We start from the raw sequence: 16,541 nt of genomic DNA on the forward strand, positions 1-16,541 counted from the left end.
GAGATAGGCCAGATGCTGAAGGAATACACTTCCCCAGCTGGTGAGAAGCCCTCCCCCACCTTGATGAAGGAGAGTCTAATGGTTCAGCAGCAGAACCCACAGATATTGCAACTGTCCAGGTTCCAGCTGAACTGCAAAGGCAGACACAGCCAGCAGCAGTTGCCCCTGTAGAAACAAGGAGATCTAAGATGAAAGCAGAGCACTCAGATAAGGGAGGGTCCTCACAACCCTCAGGAGACCCAGAGATTACAATCATCACCAAGTCCCTGACCTACAAAATCTCTGAAATCTGCACAAAGACATTGTATGAAGGGGATGTGAGACTTATACAACCTGGCTACTTTGCATCTGGGACCTTATGGGTACAGGTGTGCAACTGGATGGTGGTGAGGCAAGGAATTTGGGACCCCTGACCCTGGACTCAGGTACCAATCAGATTTTTGTAAGGGAGCCAGGGTCCCTTTCCCTCTGGGAGCAGCTTTTAATAAGTGTCAGAGAAAGGTTTGTCCACAGGGAGAGAATGCAGGACCACCACCACAGAATGTGCTGAAAAACTCTTGAGGAAGGGATCCAACGCCTGAGAGAAGTGGCAGTATTGGAGGGACTCTTTGGGAGGGATGGAGAGCATGAAAATGACCCCGACAAGTTCAGGTGCACAAGGCAAATGTTGTGGAGTCTGGCAAATCTGGGGCCATCCCAATACACCACCTTCATTGCAATGATTAATGCTGATACCAACCAAGAGACAGTGGGTTCTGTGGCCAAGAAGCTTAGGAATTATGAAAGTATGATCAGTGGCCCAATGTTGGCTCATGTCTCTTCCGTGGTCAAGGAACTCAAAGAGGAGATTTAGGGAGATAGTGAGGGAGGAGGAACAATTCCCACATCCCACCAGTGCAAGTCACAGGCCCCAGAGTCAGAGCTCAACGTCCCCCAGCTAGACAGAGAGGGTGCACCCCAGAGACTGACCTGTGGTTCTCCCTGCATGACCATGGGGAAGACATGGGAAGGTGGGATGGGAAACCCACTTCTGTCCTGGCATCATGGGTGCATCAACTCAAGGAGGGAAACACTAACCAAGGGAGTTCCACTAAAGTGAAGGTACCATTTATGCTCAGGAAAGAAATAATAACCAGAGTTAGGGGGGCCCTGCCTGTAGCCAGGAAGAGGCACAGTGTCATGGTTTGACACTGGCACAATGCCAGTGCCCCCATGAAAATACACTCTCCCTGGTGTCTGCTGTGAGATGTGACCAGGAATAAGCAAAGCTCCCACTTAGAAATAAAGAAGACTTTATTAGCTAAACTACAAGAAAATAACTACAAGTGAAGGGAAAAAAAAAAAAAAACCACACAAGGACAATGAAAACGTTACAAAAGCATTTTCCTCCTCCCCCCCCTTGTTTCCAATACAATACATCTCCCAAATCACCAACTCTTGGTCCGGCACCACCCTTTAGAATACTCAATCCTCAGTTCATCAAGAGGAGGAGTCCTTCTTTGTGCCATGGTGACCTCTTCCTTCATGTCCAGTGCTCTCACCACTGTGCATGGACCAGAGCTGCTTCCAGGATCGTCTTTCAAGGATGCCTCGTCCCACTCCAAAAAAGGCACAGTCTCAACTTTGGGACATCTGTCTCCCCCCATATTTTTTAACCCCCTGGAGCCAAGGGGTACCCACACTGAACCCTCCTGGCTCTGGTGCGTTGCCCTCCCTGGACACAGTCTCTGTATCACAGGAAACATGGCTTTGTCCATAGCTATACAAAAAAAGAGTCCACCAAAAATGCCACTCCACCTTCTCCATTGCTCCAACATCTCTCTTACTTGCCCAGACCTTCACCACTTGCCCATTTCCTTCTTCATCCTCTACTCTTATCTCTCCTTTAAGAAGGGTTAATGTTCTGTAAAGTTTGCATTGTCCACAAAGGGTTAAAAGCTGCTACAAACTGCCAGCTGGGACAGCAGCCGACTCCTCACTGCACCTCGCCCCCCTCTTCCCCACAGGCCCAGCTGTGCTGACAGCACATGATATCAAGTTTCAAGATAACAGTCCCCAGCAGGGCTCTCTCCTCTCTCTCTCTCCGAGGGGGTTTACCTGGTACATGGCTATACAAATTCCCGGTGCTTCTCTCTCTCCTCCACCCTTGGGCCGGGCCCACCTCATGGCTATGCGGCTTCCCCTGCCCTGCCCAGCAGCAGACAGCTGGGCAGGGGAGGCCTGACCTGCTTCCGTCACTGAAATCCCAAGAGGGCTTCCCAGGGGAGCAGATCTGCTTTTAACCCCTGTGTGTTCTCAGAGGCGGATCCAAATCCCAGTCAAACCAGGTGCTAGTATTAAAATCTGAACACCTATTGGGCTGACCACAGCATCCCAGAAATCCCATTTCCTGTCAAACCACCACACACAGGAAAACCGGATCTTTGGACGGTGTCGATCCGATGGCCTGGTACATCAGAGCCACAAAAATACGACGCCTTAGTTGATTCTGGTGCGCAGTGTACCCTGATACCATTGGGGCATGTGGGGGCAGAACCTGTTTCCATTGCCGAGGTGAGGGGGGATCCCAGCAATTGACCCCGTTGGAAGCTGAGGTGAGCCTGACTGGGAAAGAGTGGCAGAAACATCCTATTGTGACTGGCCCAGAGGCCCCGTGGATTCTGGGCATTGACTTCCTCTGGAAAAGCTTTACAAAGACCCAAAGGGACTCAGGTGGACTTTTGGAATAGCTGCTGCAGAGACCGAGAACATGAAGCAGTTGAACACTTTGCCTGGACTATCAGAAAACCCATCTGCAGTAGGACTCCTGAGGGTAGAACAGCAACAAATACCAATTGCCACCTCGACAGTGCACCTCTTGAAGTATCAGACAAATCGGGATGCCGTGATCCCCATCCACAAAATGATCTGCAAGCTGGACAGCCAAGAAGTAGTAATCAGCAAAACCCACTCACCCTTCAACAGTCCCATCTGGCCTGTGCACAAGTCTGACAGAGAATGGAGATTGACTGTGGACTATCGTGCATTGAATGAAGTGACTCCACTGCTGAGCTCTGCTGTGCCGGACATGCTGGAACTCCAGTACGAGCTGAAGTCCAAGGCAGCAAAGTGCTTTGCCACCATTGACATTGCTAACGCGTTTTTCTCCATTCCTCAGGCAGCAGAAGGCAGGCCTCAGTTTGCTTCACCTGGAGGGGAGTGCAGTACACCTGGAACAGACTGCCCCAGGGGTGGAAGCGCAGTCCCACCATCTACCAGGGACTGATCCAGACTGCACTGGAAAAGGGTGAAGCTCCAGAACACCTGCAGTATATTGATGACATCATTGTGGGGGAACACGGCAATGGAAGTATTTGAGAAAGGAGAGAAAATCACCCAGATTCTCCTGAAAGCCGGCTTCTCCATCAAGAAGAGCAAAGTAAAGGGACCTGCTCAAGAGATCCAGTTTCTGGGAGTGAAGTGGCAAGACGGAGGGCGTCAGATTCCCACCAATGCCATTAAGAAGATCACAGCGATGTCTTCACCCACCAATAAGAAAGAAACACAAGCTTTCCTAGGTGCCACAGGCTTTTGGAGAATGTACATTCCTGAGTACAGTCAGATCGTGAGCCCTCTTTACCTGGTCACCTGCAAGAAGAACGAGTTCCACTGGGGCCCTGAGCAGCAGCAAGCCTTTGCCCAGATCAAGCAGGAGATTGTTCATGCAGTAGCCCTTGGCCCAGTCAGGACAGGACCAGAGGTGAAGAACGTGCTCTACTCTGCAGCTGGGAACCATGGCTTGTCCTGGAGCCTTTGGCAGAAGGTGCCTGGGGAGACTCGAGGCCGACCACTGGGATTTTGGAGTCGAAGCTACAGAGGGTGAGAAGCCAACTACACTCCCACAGAGAAGGAAATCTTGGCTGCCTATGAAGGAGTCCAGGCTGCCTCAGAGGTGATTGGCACGGAAGCACAACTCCTCCTGGCACCCCGACTACCGGTGCTGGGGTGGATGTTCAAAGGAAAGGTTCCCACCCCGCACCACACCACTGACGCTACATGGAGTAAACGGATTGCTCTTATCACACAGTGTGCCCATACTGGAAACCTGAATCGCCCTGGGATTTTGGAGATAATTACAAACTGGCCAGAAGGTGAGAACTTTGGTCCTACTGATAAAGAGCAACAAGAACCAGTGACACGGGCTGGAGAGGCTCCTCCCTGTAACCAACTGCCCCCAGAGGAAACGCGCTACGCTCTTTTCACTGACGGTTCCTGTCACATCGCAGGGATGGACCAGAAGTGGAAAGCAGCCGTATGGAGCCCCACACGACAGGTGGCAGAGGCTGCTGAAGGAGAAGGTGGATAAAGTCAACTTACAGAACTCAGAGATGTTCAGCTGGCCCTGGACAATGCTAAGGGAGAGAAATGGCCAAAGCTCTGCCTCTACACTGATTCATGGATGGTAGCCAATGCTCTGTGGGGATGGCTGGAGAGGTGCAAAAAGGCCAGCTGGCAGCGTAGGTGTCATGGTTTGATGCTGGCACAATGCCAGTGCCCCGATGAAAATACATTCTCCCTGGTGTCTGCTGTGAGATGTGACCAGGAATAAGAAAAGCAGGCCCCCACTCAGAAATAAAGAAAAGAAACCTTTATTAACTAAACTACAACTCTAAGTAACAAGAAACACACAGGGAAAATGAAAACTTTCCAAAAACATTTCCTCCCCCCCACAACAAATTTCCAATACATCTATCCCCCAAATCACCAACTCCCGGTCCATCACCACCCTTTAGGTAATCAATTCTCAGTTCATCAAGGGGAAAGGAGTCCTTGTGCCATAGGCTTCCCCAGGAAACACCGCTGAAATCTCGTGTGTTTCCACGTCACTCGTGGCACCACCTGCAGAACATCTGCCATTGTGACATCTTCCTTCCATGTCCAGTGCTCTCACCACTGCACATGGACCAGAGCTGCTTCTAGGGTTGTCCTTTTAAGGATGCTTTGTCCCGTTCCAAAAAGGGCACAGTCACACCTTTGGGACACCTATCCCCCCCAAATTTCACTCCCAGGGGCCCCGGGGTACCAACACTGAACCCTCTTGGCTCTGAGCCATTGCCTCCCCCTGGATGCAGTCTCTGTGTCACAGGAAACATGGTTCTGTCCATGGCTACACAAGAAAAGTCCAGCTAAGGCCACTCCATCATCTCTTCCCACCTGAGATTATTCTCTACTCTCCTGACATCTTTCACTTGCCCAGACCTTCACACTTACACATTTTCTTCCTCCATTTCATCTCTTATCTCTCTTCTAGGAAAGGTTAATGTTCTGCAAAGTTTTCCTTGTCCGAAAAAGGGTTAAAAGCTCGGGCTCTGCCCACCCAAAGCTCCCACTGCTGCCGGACCCTTCTCTGCCAGCCGGGCTGTGCTGCCAGCACAGGATATCAAATTTCAGGGTGGCACAGGCGCTCTGTCTCTTTCTGTCTCCTGGGGGGGAGGTGTGGCTGCCCGATGCCTCTCGGGGCTCTTCCACCCTTCCATCCTCGGGCCAGGCCTACCTCACCCAGCCCCAAACCAGCCAGGAGCTGGGCAGGGGAGGCCCGACCTGCTTCCCTCGCTGGAGCCCTAGAGAGCTTCCCTCGGGAGTGCTCTGCTTTTTAACCCCTGAGTTCTCAGAGGCGTATCCAATGTCCCCAGTGGCCAAACCAGGTGCCAGTATTCAAATGTGAGCACCTATTGGCCTGACCACTTCATATCCCAGAAAACTAACTTCCTCTCAAACCATGACATCTATAAAATCTCAGTCCAGTTTATCCCAGTCTGTAGGAACCCAGTCCATTTGATCCCAATCCATATTTGATCCCAGTCCATATTTAATCCCTGTCCATAGTTTATCCTAGTCCATATTTGATCCCAGTCCATAAAATCTGTCATATTTGATCCAGGCCATATTTGATTCCAGTCCAAATTGATCCCAGTCCAAAGTTGATCCCAGTCCTGATTTGATCCCAGTCCAGTTTATCCCAGTCCACAGTTGATTTTAGTCCATATTTGATCCCAGTCCATTTTTTATCCCAATTCATACTTGATCCCATCCCGTGTTTGATCTCAGTCTATATAAGCTCAGTCCAGTTTATCTCACACTGTAGGATTCCAATCAATAGTTGATCCCAGTCCATATTTGATCCCAGTCCATATTTGATCCAAGTCCATATTTGATCCCAGTCCCTATTTGATCCCAACCCCTATTTGATCCCAGTCCATGTTTGATGCCAGTCCGTATTGCCCTGCACACATTCCAAAAGTCTGCAATTCCAGGTCCCAGCCAGGAAAAGATGTTCCTGCCCTTGAAGGGAAATGGAGCAAAGTCCTACAGAGACATTTCCCTGTCAGCCTTCAGGACTTCAGCTCCTGGGACTGGGAACTGAAATAGTAATTGGGAAATAAAATAATAAATAATCAGGGGAGGGTCTGTGGGGACATCTAAATCAGGGCAGGGGTCAATTAAATCAGGCAAGGGGACAGCTAAATCAGGGCAGGGGTCAATTAAATCAGGAGAAGGGGAATTAAAATAGGGAAAGGCTAAATTAAATCAGGGGAGGCGTCAAATAAATCAGGGAAAGGTCAGCTAAATCAGGGGAGGGTCTTTGGTGGCAGGGGTCAAGTACATCAGGGGAGGGGTCAATTTAATCAGGGGAGGGTCTTCGCTGGTCACTGGGGCAATTAAATATAGGGAGGGTCTCTGGTGGTCCATGGGTCCACCATGGAGACACTGAGAGTGAAACAGAGCAGGCAAAGAGAGGCAGGAGAGAAAAAGGGACACCAAGACAAGGAGCTGAGAAGGCGGCACTCTGCAAACAGAACTGCAACAGACTGAACATGAACGGGAGAGAAATCAGTAAGTCTCAGAGTTTTTTTTGCTGTCAAATACATCCCACACACCCAGCCCCACACTATCTCCATCCCACCACTCTAATTGAGATCCGACAACTCTAAATCACTTCCCAACCTCATGTCAGCCTGATGGCTGCGGAATCGAGTGAGTTTGGCATGGGATTGAGTTTTTTGAGGTGGGTTTGAGCTCTTTTTGGGGTAAGATTGAGCTGTTTTCACTGGGATTTGAGTGGTTTGGAGGTGACAGATCCATTCCTCTTGGCTTTTGCAGTGCAAAGAGATGGAGAATAGAAAAAAATTAAGGTGAAACTAAAAGTAGAAGCAGCCAGGTGTGTTCTCAACATGGATCACAGGGAATGTGAGTGACCAGGGCTGTGCCCAAAGTGCCTTCTCCAGTGGGGGATGGAGCTGGAGCAGCACACGAAGCTCTGCCTGCACCCGGGGCACTCGCAGGGCTTCCCTTACCGGTGCCTCTGTTGGTGTCGGGTCAAGTGAGAGCTCCTGGAGAAGCTCTTCCCACACTGGGGACACTCGTAGGGCCTCTCCCCAGTGTGGATGCGCTGGTGCCTGATGAGGTGGGAGTTGCACTTGAATCCCTTCCCGCAGTCGGGGCAGCGGAAGGGCCTCTCCTCTGTGTGAATCTGATAGTGCCGGAGGACATGGGAGCTGGTCGGAAACCTCTTCCTGCATTTATCACACTCGTAGGGTCTCTCCCCAGTGTGGATGCGCCGGTGGATGATGAGGTCGGAGTTGTACTTGAATCCCTTCCCGCAGTCGGGGCATTGGAAGGGCCTCTCCTCTGTGTGATTCCGATAGTGCCGGAGGAGAATGGAGCTGGTCTTAAACCTCTTCCCACACTTGGAACACTCGTAGGGCCTCTCCCCAGTGTGGGTCCTCTGGTGCGTGACCAGGCTGGAGCTCTCTCTGAAGCACATCCCACACTCGGAGCACTTGTACGGCCTTTCTCCAGTGTGGATCCTCTGGTGGCTGATCAGACTGGAGCTCACGCGGAAGCTCTTCCCACACTCTCCACATTCATAGGGCTTCTCTCCAGTGTGGGTCCTCTGGTGCTGGTTCAGGTGAGAGCTCTGGCTGAACCTCTTCCCACACTTGGAACACTCATAGGACTTCTCTCCAGTGTGGATCCTCTGGTGGCTCATCAGTTTGCAGTTCCACCGGAAGCTCTTCCCACACTCCCCACACTCGTAGGGCTGTTCCCCAGTGTGGATCCTCTGGTGCACAATCAGGTTGGAGTTCCACCTGAAGCTCTTCCCACACTCCCCACATGTGTGGGGCTTCTCCCCATCATGGAGCTGCTCATGGAGCACCAGCTCCGAGCTCTGGCTCCGTCTCTGGCCACCTTCTCGGCCCAGGCTGGCTCTTTCCCCCTCAGATCCCCGCCAGCTGCGTTTGCAGCCCCTCCTCATGTGGCATCTCCGGGGCTTTTCCTCCCCGTTGGCTTCCTGCGCCGTGGAGCCGCTCAAAACGGCCTCTGCCACCAGGTTCTGCCGCGGGCCTTTGTCCTCCCTGCTCTCCATGCTCAGCTCCTGCTCTGGGGGAGGAAGGACAAGGACAGGATGGGATTTGCCTCCGTGCCACAGGCAAGGGCAAGGAGATCCCCCAGGGCTGAGCTGCAGCCGGGGCCGTGCTGGGCTGGGAGATGGAGCAGCACAGAGGGGAAAGGGGCACTGACTTCCTCCTCACCTGCCTCAGTGTCCTGGGGCATCTTCCTCGCAGCCTCCCTGGGGCTGGCAATGGGAAATCCTGGTTTGGGGAAAACAAGGGATGAGCGCGTTTGTAGGAGCACTGGGGGATAGGACAGTCGGGACAGATAGAGACGAGAGATCCCTGCAGCCAGGTCGTGGAACTTGCGATTTATTGCAAAGGGCCTGGGTGCAGGGCCCTGCTTGGAGCTGCCAGGCACAGCTCGGAGAAGGCCCGAGAGAAGAGAGGGGTAGAGGGGTTAAGAAGGTAAAAGACTAAGACAGGGAAGAGCATAATAGAGCAACGTTCCGATTATAACACAATAAATTTTCTTCTGTGTTGAATATCCTATTTCTCACCAACCAATCTAGTACAAGATACAAATGCTACAGAATTTACATACATTGTGTAAGAATCATTACATCACCATACTCTGTTACATTTTACACCCTAAAAACTCCTCTTTGGACCCCTTCTATTGAGCTAGTGGGGTCTGCTCTGACCCTTGGACCTGTCAACAAGCAGAGGGAATTGTTTCATCAAAAGGGGATTACCTTCAATTGGGCCACACCATTGTTTTCCAATTGTTCACTAACTAAGGTATCTCAGATCTTGCTTTCATTTCAGTCTTCCTTACACTTTCTATATTCTCAAAATCTTTTTCAAGACAATCATATTTATAAGGCTTTCCTGTTTCACCTTCCCCAACACACATTGAGTTTGAAAGTCCCTTTTCCCCAAGTCCATGTCTACAAGTCACCGGCCACCTCGGCTCCAGAAAAACCTCCCAAACACCAAGACTCAGCCCTGAAAAAGCCTCCCAGGAGTTCCCCGTCCCTGGTCCCTCCCCTCTGGTGTTCGGGGGTTCCCCCCTGTCCCAGCTACTCGGGGGTCACGCTTGGACTGGGGGTCCCCCTTGTTCCTGGTGCCCACCCTGCCCAGGCTGCTGGCAGTCCCAGCAATCCCAAAAGCTCCCCCTGCTTCGCTCTCCCCATTTCGGGATGCCGGGGCTGTTTGGGCTTCCGGGCTCCCTTCTCCCCTCATTCTCTGCTCTGGGCTGCAGCGGCTCCAAGGAGTCCCCCCTGCCCCTCTCCAGGCTCTTGAAGCTCCCGCCAATGGCGGCGCTCCCCCCTCTCTGGGCTCCCCCCTTTGGGCTCCTGGGGGACACAGGGCTCTGCTCCTCCAGGCTGCCTCTGCCGACAGCCGCCACCGCCACCCTCGATGTCCCCCCAAGGGGCCTTTTCTGCTCAGCCTGGGACTTCTTCAGTCTCCAAACATCCCCCAAAAGCCCCAACCCAGGGACCCCCGGGATATCTGGGCCCAGCTCCCCCTCCCTGCTCACCGGCGCGATTGGGGGGTGATCATCCCACAGGTGGGGGCTGCGAATTCAGGCAGGGATTGACAGCGTGGTTCCCTCAGCTCAGCCTCCATCTGCCTTTGTCCCTTCCTCCCCACTCCTCCCCTTCCATCCCCCATCCTCCTCCCCCTCTGTCTTATCCCCACCTCCTTCTCCTCTTCCATCCCTCCCCTTCCATCCCATCTCCTCCTCCTCCCTATCCCCACCTCCTTCCCCTCCTTCCATTGCTGCTCTCTGCCTTCATCCCTTCTCTTCCATCCCTCCCCCTGCTCTTCCTCCCTAACCCCACCTCCTTCTCCCCCTTTGTAATGAGTTAATGTCTTAGTTTGTTCATCAAGTTGCTAAAGACTATGTAAAGGGGAAAAGCCAATTATAGAAAAACCACAAAGAAAGATGTAACAAGCTAGTATGTTGCAAGATGAATATAACGGGCTAATATACTGCAAAATAAATGTCATAAGGCTTAAACTGTAAAATGTTAGAAGCTAATATGTTGAAAGGCTAAATAAGCAATGTGTAACTATACGTAGCTATGTGCCTATTGTTTGCCGAGGAGTAAGGGGCAAGGCCCTTGACATGGGTAGCGGGCCTGCTATGATTGATAGCACAATATTTGCTTATCTGCTCAGTAAGCTTGAAGTTCCAGGAACCAGACCAACCATACCAACTAAGGAAAGGTTGACCGTGGGGCAAGAAGTGAAAGAATACCAGCCTTCATCCTCGGTCCACCGAGAGGCAGACTACGACCACCTAGCAACAGGAGGAGAACGCACAGAGTACTACCCTGAAAGACACGCCAACCCGGAAGCAGGACTGTCTATAAACCCCACGAAATACCAGAAGCGGGCGGCAGTTGGCGGAGCGGAGACTCCCCTGTCGCCCAGCGCTGATTTGCTTTTTGCCTTGCTTGCTGTAATCAATAAAAATTGTTAATCTGATTATACTCACTCAGCAGATTGTCCACTCCAATTTATAACACCCTTCATCCCTGCCTTTCCCTCCCTCCTCCTCCTCCCCCAGCAGCAGCCACACCCTCGGTGCCCCGTTCCCACAGCCCTCGCAGCCGCGGCAGGAGCGGGGATGGAGCCAGGACAGGTCGGGATGGGCAGCGTGGGGCTCTCGGCTACTCCAGCCGCTGTGGGCGGGGGGAACCCGGCCCGGCCCAAAGGAGAGGCAAACTGGGCAAACTGGGGGTTGCACATCCAAACTGGGCCTTGCTGGGGACCCTGCCTGGGCACTGCCAGCCCTTGGGGCTCCTCTCGGCACATCCGCCAGGGGGGAACGCACACAGGGCTGGGGGATGCCAGCAGTGGCAGCACTGCCAGGGACTGGGCTGCACTGGGATCATACTGGGAGTGACTGGGACTGTACTGGGCTTGTACAGATATCATACTGGGATCATACTGGGAGTGACTGGGACTGTACTGGGCTTGTATTGACATCATACTGGGATCATATTGCCATGCCAGGGCAGACTGTGATCGCACTGATGGACACTGGGATCATACTGGGAGTGAGCAGGGGCCTGCAGGAGGCAACTGAGACCATGTTAGGGGCAAATGGGATATACTGGGAGTGACTGGGATTATGCTGAGGATGACTGGGAGCAGCTGTGAGTAACTGGGATCATGGTGGGAGCAACTGGGAAGAACAGGGAGTGACTGGGTGCATGCTGGCGGCGATTGGAAACTGCTGGGCTTGTACTGGGATGAACTGGGATCATACTGGTGGTGACTGGGATCATACTGGCAGTGAGTGCCACTACTCTGACGCTGACTGGGAGTGCTTGTGAGCAAATGGGATCATACTGGAAGGAACTAGAAAGATGGTAGAGGGAACTGGGGTACCCTGGGAGATACTGGGAGTGACTGGAAGGAAAGTGAGGGTGAAAGAGAGGAACTGGAACCATGTAGAGAAAAACTGGTTTATTCTGGCAGAGACTGGGAGCACACTGGGCTCATATTTGGGCCATACTGGGAGGGACTGGACTAATACTGGGAGGAACTGAGTGTCACAGTGAGCACTCCCTGCACATCATCCCCCATACTGGGCCTGACTGGGAGCAACTGGGAGCAAATGGCATCATACTGGGACTCACTGAGTTGATTGAGGAAGCAACTGGAACCATGCTGGTGGCAGCTGGGACCATACTGAGAGAGACTGGAAGTAGGTGGGATTATACTTGTAAAAAATGCATATTTTGTGATTGGGTTATCCCAAATATTAAAATGAATATTATATGTCTTGTGTTAGAAAGTACTGCTGTATTAATTCTCTTAAGTAGTGAGTTGAATATGGTTTTAGGTTATTAAAAAATGTTAACATATAAACTATGCTTGGTAAGAGACTTTTCTTAAAGAAAGGACTTGGAGCGAGATAGCAGCCACAGGATACCTAAATCTTTCAGAGAAAAAGAATTGATTGCCCTTTTATCAGAAGAAATGAACTTCTTCCTGCCTCAAAGGCGCTGTTAGGATTCAGAGGCAGAAGCTGGCACTGACCAGACAGAATCCTGTGTTTGGATTTATGCATCATGTATGAAGTGTATGAATATGCAACAGGCTATTGTTCTTAATGGTTAATCCCGTGTTAACCGGTGTCGTTTTTCAGGCTTGTGCTGCCCAGAAAAAGGTACCCGGACATCCGTAACTCTTTGTATTTATTGTCTCATATTGTCCTAATTCGATTTCTCCAAACTGTGATTACTCTAATTGTATTACTATTTTTCATACCCATTTTATTACTATTATGGTTTTAAAATTTTAAAAGCAAGTGATTGGCGTTTTTCACAATTTGGTAGCAGAGGATGGTTACTAACACCTCGCTGCCGGTGCTTTAGGAGAGTCAGAGTGGGGAAGGCGCGCCCTGCCCCATTGGCAGCCTCGCTCTGTCTCCCCTGGAGTGACCGATAGACGCAGGTTATGGTTGACAAAAGGAGACAATAAAACAAAGAGAACGGAAAAAGGCTCCCTACAACCGCGGTAATTGGCCCCCTAAGAGTAGTAATGTGCATGAAGACCCCTGGGAAAAGGGATTGGTAAGTATTTCTCAGGGGGGCAGGTACAGAGGGATGAATGTGTGTGAATGAGAGGAGGGCTGGTTGTGCCAGACTTGCCAAGTGAGTGCTGGAGTCTCCCACGCTGCGTTTCCGACTTTCCGCGCTAAGTGGCCAGGAAAGAGATGAAGAGAATGTTAACAGGAGTGAGAGAATCCCCCGGGGTAACTGGGACTGGGTCTCAGAGAGGGGCTAAACCCCTCGGCGGAAGGGAGCAGGAGTTTCCGAGCCCAATCCACTAGGAAACGGGACAAAATGGGCCCCTAAAAACCTGCTGGGTTGAGGGATAAGAGTGTCGCAGACATTTCTTCACAGAAATCCTTTCTTTCGGATTTCTGTGTCTTCTGGAGGCCAGAGGCCTCAGAAGAAAAGGTAAACAATTATTATCAGATGCTGTGGAATGTAACAGGGGTTTCTTGATTGGCTCATTTTCTATGTTTATATTTAAGGGCCAATCACCAGTGCAAGCTAGGAGATTGAGTCCTTGGGCTAAACTTTGTTGTACATTCATTCTACCTATTCTTAGCCTAGCCTAGCTGCTCTGCAAACCTCTCTCTATATTCTATTTAGCATAGTCTTAATGTATTATATATGATATCTCAATAAATACAGCCTTCTGATTCAAGAAACAAGATTCACCGTCTCTCTCTCACCAGCAGCGACCCACTCAGGCGCAGTAATACCAGAGTGCCCAAGAGCATCCAGAATTAAAACCTGCTGGGTTGAGGAATTAACATTCCAAGAGCATTCAATGTTGTGCAAAACTCTACCAGATTGAGGATATGCTCAAGAGCATCTGGGGTTGGACAGCACAGCTGGGTTGAGGGATATGCAAGAGCACCAGGACTGGCCAGAAACACCTAAACTTATAATAGTGATGTGAAAGTGTATGGTAGAGATAATTAATGCTATTAATGTATAAAATATTGTAAACTCCACACTAAGTCTCTTGACCATCCTGGCAGGGAGCAGTGTCTTATTCATATACATCCAGTTCCTGGACTTGGTTGAGATAAACATCAGGGTTTTTAATGAAAGAATAGAAGCTTCCAGGGCGATAATCGCTGGCTTCCCTGGGTCACCAGGTCCAGCCAAGAGTGATTAACGCCTCGTCGATTACAGCTACCAAGAATATCCACAGCCCCACCCTGATGCATGTGAATGCTGACTTCCCCAGGGTCTACTGACAACATCAGACACCTGGACTGAGTCTTTGTCCACCTCTGTATAGGTAAAGATACGGTTATGCATGGGAAGAGACACAAAGAACATTTGGTCATCTCTGCCTCGAGCAGAATAAACTGTAAAAGAACTCGCTGCGTCAGGCAGCATTTGTGAACAGAGGGAGACTCTGACATTCGGAGCTCAGATCCGTGTTCACCCAGCACCGAACCCGGGCTCGACGCTGACCCTTGGCTGTGCTGGTTTTGACAACCGAACTTCAGTCGCACAGACAAATTAATAAATCTTTGCTAAATTTTCTTATAAGTTTGGCTCTCGATTTGATCATATATAACAAAAGGTACGTTATTGTTGTCTTGTTGTGTGTGAGAGTGAGTCACACACAAAATCAGCCTCAGCTTCCCGGGCGGGTGGGAAGGGGGGCTGTGGAAAGAGGAGTGTGTGACCCACAGATAAGCCATTGTTCTCCTGGGCATGTGGGGGCTGGGGCATAAGGTACAGGTGACCTGCAAACGGGCCATTGTCCCCAGGGCATGTGAGGGGGCCGTGGCTAAAGAGTGTGAGTGACACACAAATCAGCCTCACAGGTGAACGGCACTGGAGGCAGCAGAGTCAGGGCCCTCCCAGGAGGCCCGGAGATACTGAGACCCAGAGGCCATCCCAAGGTGAGGGGGGGCCACAGGGACCCGCGATTCTCTGTCAACAGGGATCCACTCTGTGTCCTGAGGGTGGGAAAGAATGTGTGGGAGAGAATGGGAAATAAAAGTGAGTGAATGTAGACAAATGAAAGTAAAGGTAATGTAGATTCTCTATTTTGAGCTTCACTATATCTCCTTGGAGGGAGGTGTATTGTACTGAAAGTAGTGTGAGAAAAAAGATTTTTATTTTTGTGCGTGTTGTTGAAAGAAAAGCGGTATTTAGGTTGTTAGTGAATGTGAAAAACAGAGGCAGAAAATGAATAGATAAAATCTTGAAAAATGAGACAGAAAACCAGTAAGTTGGATACAGGGAAAAAAAAGGAAAAAAAATAGTCCTTTGGGAGTTATGTTAGCTAACAGAGATAGATCTCCTTGCTAAAGGAGAAAATACAGGATATGTAGTAGTCGATGGGAACAACATGCAAACGATGGAAAAAGGGAAATTAACCTTAAACTAGTAAGCTGAAACTTGTGAATTACATACTTTAAAAAGAGCACTAGAATATTTAACACAAAATAAATGAACTATATATACTGTTTCAAGGTATGCCTTTAGAGTAGTACATACCTGTAAAAATTTTGGAAAGGAAAAAGATTACTTAATTCAAGAAGAAAAGGACTAGTACATGAGGAACTTATTTTAGAGGTTTTAGAGGCATTGCAATTACCTAAAAGAGATAGCTATAGTACATATTAGGGAACTCCAAAAGGGAAAGACCCCAGAAAGAGGAGGAAAAAATTTGGCAGATCACAAAGCTAAGGATGCAGCAGAAAATGGAGCTGAAAGAGTTATGTTAATATTAACTCCAAACGAGGAAAAACTGGAAATTCCAAAGTTTAGGGAGGCTGAGAAAAAAGAATTAAACAAGACAGGAAATAAACAAGATAAATCAGCGAAATGGAAACTTCTTGATGGAAGACAATTACCAAATAAAATGTACTTCTAGGAAAATATTAGAAGACATGCATTAGAAAACCCACTGGGGTACTCAAGCTTTGTGTGATCATTTTTTAAGGAACTGTGGGTGCACTGGGATTCTTGGATTTAGGATGTATCCGTAACTTGCCAAAGGATAAATAAAAAGGTGATGAGAAAAACAACATTAGGAGGTCATGACTTAGCTGGTTGGCCATTTCAAAGCATCCAAGCAGAAGTCTGGATTTGTTAGGTGTGGTAGATAGGGTCAGGCGCTCGGAAAATCTCGCGATGTCACGGAAAGCAGCAGGATTCCTCTCTCCCTAACGCCTAGTGATAAGGGATCACCCAAGCATGTAGTCCCCCCTAACATTAGTAACTTTCTACTCCTTATTAACCAATGACAGTAAGGTAAGACCCCCTGACGTAGAGAAAAAACTTTCCCGAGTATAAAACCCGACGAGACGGGACAATAAAGGCCTTTAGACCGTCCACCATATTGGTGCCTGCATGCGTCTTTGGCCCGAGTGTCCCTGGAGAGTTTGGGTCGCCGTGCCGTTTTCTCGGAACCAGGTCGCCTTGCCTTGCATCAGAAGGCAACAGTTAGGGTCTGTGTTTATTTGTAAAAAAACCCCATTTAATCTAGAAGAAATAGAATATGCCATATGTTAGACAGGAGATTTCAGGAGAATAAAAATCTCTGAAGTATCAGAATGCCCCGAGAAAAAACAAGAAAAGAAAAAGGGGAAATGAAGCAGAA

General features: G+C 49.8%; 2 pseudogenes; one reads left to right on the plus strand and one right to left on the minus strand.

Moving 5' to 3' along the window:
- Positions 1–16,541, minus strand: part of LOC134432716 (uncharacterized) — an 899,340-nt pseudogene that overhangs the window by 62,541 nt on the left and 820,258 nt on the right.
- Positions 10,507–16,541, plus strand: part of LOC134432660 (zinc finger protein 501-like) — a 36,391-nt pseudogene continuing 30,356 nt past the window's right edge.

The sequence above is a fragment of the Melospiza melodia genome (assembly GCF_035770615.1).
Source record: "Melospiza melodia melodia isolate bMelMel2 chromosome 7 unlocalized genomic scaffold, bMelMel2.pri SUPER_7_unloc_1, whole genome shotgun sequence".
In the NCBI taxonomy this organism is placed as follows: Eukaryota; Metazoa; Chordata; class Aves; order Passeriformes; family Passerellidae; genus Melospiza; species Melospiza melodia.